The sequence below is a fragment of the Pundamilia nyererei genome, unplaced genomic scaffold (assembly GCF_000239375.1).
Source record: "Pundamilia nyererei isolate P.nyererei 1_Seehausen unplaced genomic scaffold, PunNye1.0 scaffold00015, whole genome shotgun sequence".
Lineage (NCBI taxonomy): Eukaryota > Metazoa > Chordata > Actinopteri > Cichliformes > Cichlidae > Pundamilia > Pundamilia nyererei.
In genome coordinates, this window is record NW_005187416.1 from 1,963,461 (window position 1) to 1,966,300 (window position 2,840).

A 2,840-nucleotide genomic window follows, 5' to 3' on the forward strand; every position below is an offset into this window, starting at 1 on the left:
TTATTACGGTGTATCCATATAAATGGCCCACCCTGTACACCCGCAGATAGAGCTTTGTTTACATGAACCTCTTAAAGCAGATAAATAGCTGCTTTTACACCATAAACAGAATAAATGTCTAGTAGTTCATCTTGTTTTGCTTGAACTTTTATTCCCACTGGGTGGAATGACTCCCACTGCAGCTGCCGGACAGACTTTGTAAATATTAACAAATTCTGCACAAATAGGAAATGCCAAGTCAGGCAGATCACAAGCAGCAGCATGTGAAGGACAATGGTAGAAATAGTCTAGTTCAATTTAACATAATGAAAATGTAAAAGTGTAAAGCAGCTTGAGTTCAGCCTTTATATAATGTAAAGCGGAGGTTGATGAGATGTTACTTAGCAGATTTTTTTTTAAGTCAAAGTTCATTTTCTTTCCATCGCTGAAATGCTAATCAAACAGTAATTAATGGATGGAATAGCTCATTTTACATTCCAGACCAAAGCAGCAGCGGCCCAACTAATCCCACCATGGTAATAGCACTTCTGTACTGCAGGCCTGAGCTTTTACAGACATCACGTGAGGGAGCGACACGTGAGGATGCAAATGTCAAATGCAGGGAAACTGGTCATTAAAGTCTATTTGATGTCCAACACTGCAAACTTCCTCCAGGCATTCATTGTTGCTGCCCATCAAACTAAAATACGTTCAATTGTTTGGATCTCTTGATCGGATGAGTTACGGGTTTTTGGATCATACCACAGCATCTCAATTAAAAATCAGTCCTAACCTTAAGCCCCAAAAGGTTGATTCTGATATAAAATAAAATAAATGCATTTTCAAAACCATTAAGAACCAGTTAGAACAATAGTAAGGACAAAAAATATAATTAGACAATTTAAAAAAATCATGTATAAAACAATCTGCATGTATAAACAATAAAATGATCTTATGGATCGCAGGGAGTCACTTATAACATTTAATATGCAAAATGGAAACAGATTTCCAGCTACTAGTCAGGGGTCCAGCAGAACCAGATGAAATCGGGTAATTAGTGCTTTGTTCAGTTTAACATGAGCTGCAGTAATCTAGTGTCAGTAATCTAATCTGTGTCTTAACAGAAAAGAATAACTGCATACTGTCTGCATAGTAATGTAAGAAATGCATACAAAGAATGTGTCCAGAAATTCATCCCCGAGGGTCACAGATGAGGCTATCCATTTATTAATATGATTTCTGAAATATTTGATAAATATGATGAAACGTCTTTTTAAAGAAGTGTCAGAGAAACCAATCCAACTCCAGTCTGTCAGAGTGAATGGTATGATCAATGATTTGACTGGAATATATATGAAAATGTGTTTTTGCCCTCAACCAGTCCAAGTAACTGATGGGCCCACAGCTTTTGAGGATTTTAAAAATTATTAGAAGTTTGGAAATGGGCCTGTAGTCAATGCTTTTTCTTTTAAGTTAACAGATGACAGTGGCTGTTTAAGTAATCTGGCATGCACCCAGATGATAGATAATAACTCCGCATCCCTGGTTGAAATGTAATTTTGATGCACCATTAGAAAATGTATACTTCAGGCAACTTGCATGCCTTTGGACTCTAAAGACACTGCAGCACCCGAAGGGAACTTCTGATATTAATTTTCTCACATTATAGGTTGAATGCATATAGAAAATTGTATCACACTGTGTGTAGGCTTTTCTTGCACAGAAAGACAAATACTTGGCATGTTGAATAAACAGACATAAATGATCATCGCGTCTTTGCTTAATGGCTGTCAAAACAAAAAATCAGTCAGCTTGAACTGTTCAACACCAGTTTAACACCATCGACAGGGTCTGGTGTTAAACAGGAACTGATGATTGTGCCTCTTATTGCTAATCAAGCCAGAGAAACGGGATATTCTTGCATCTTTTAAGTCAGTTGAACGAGGTTAATAACTACTTTGTGTGCTGGTAGCCCACATAGAGGTTTTTTCCATCTAGGTTCAGCTTTTCTGCTCTCTCATCTATGATGACAAATATGATCATTGATCCAAGGTAAAAGAACGACTGGAGCAAATTTGGATTTTAAGGAGGCCACATTATCAAGAGCTGCACAATTAGAAGAATTAGATTAAATGTAAGATCAGATGAAAGCAGATTTCAGAACTTTGAGAATTCAGAGGGGGATTTAGGAGGCTGCTGATAAACAATGGACCAAACTAATTCTTTAAAAATTGTTGGGTGGACAAAGTTCCACAAGGGGGCAGCAATCCCCAGCCAAATCTGCTTAATACAAAAAAAATAAGGAAATAGTTTAGAGTAAAAGATTTATTGGACAAAGATCTGCAGTTAAGAAGGCCAATAACTGCTAAACTGTCAGGCTGAGATTTACAGGGCACAGGAATGAAATTATTTAGGTCTGGAAGTTGAAATGTGATCATTTTGCCCTTATTACAGGGATTGGTAAAATTGGTATCTGAAGAATGAGGTGAGTGAGTTTGTAATGGAGACCAGGGGTTCCATTACCTGGTTGGTGTTGTTAGTGATTAATTGTTGGATTAGGAATTTAAAATACGGTAATAAAGAAAACACATTAGTTCTTATGGAGTCTTTTATTAGGTTATTTGACATACGATTAAATTGACAGTTTATAACGGAAAAGAGACAGTGGGACTGGCCATCCTACCTGTGTCTGAGAAGAGCCAAAGTTAGAGCTGCTTGCAGTTAATCATTTATCAATAACCTAAACATATGTGAAATGAGAACTTGTAAAGGTACTCACCTGTCCTAGTTGCTTCTTGCAGGATGTGGAGCAAAAGAGTGAAAGCGGCTCAATCACCTGTTTAAGAGCTCTTGGAGCAGAC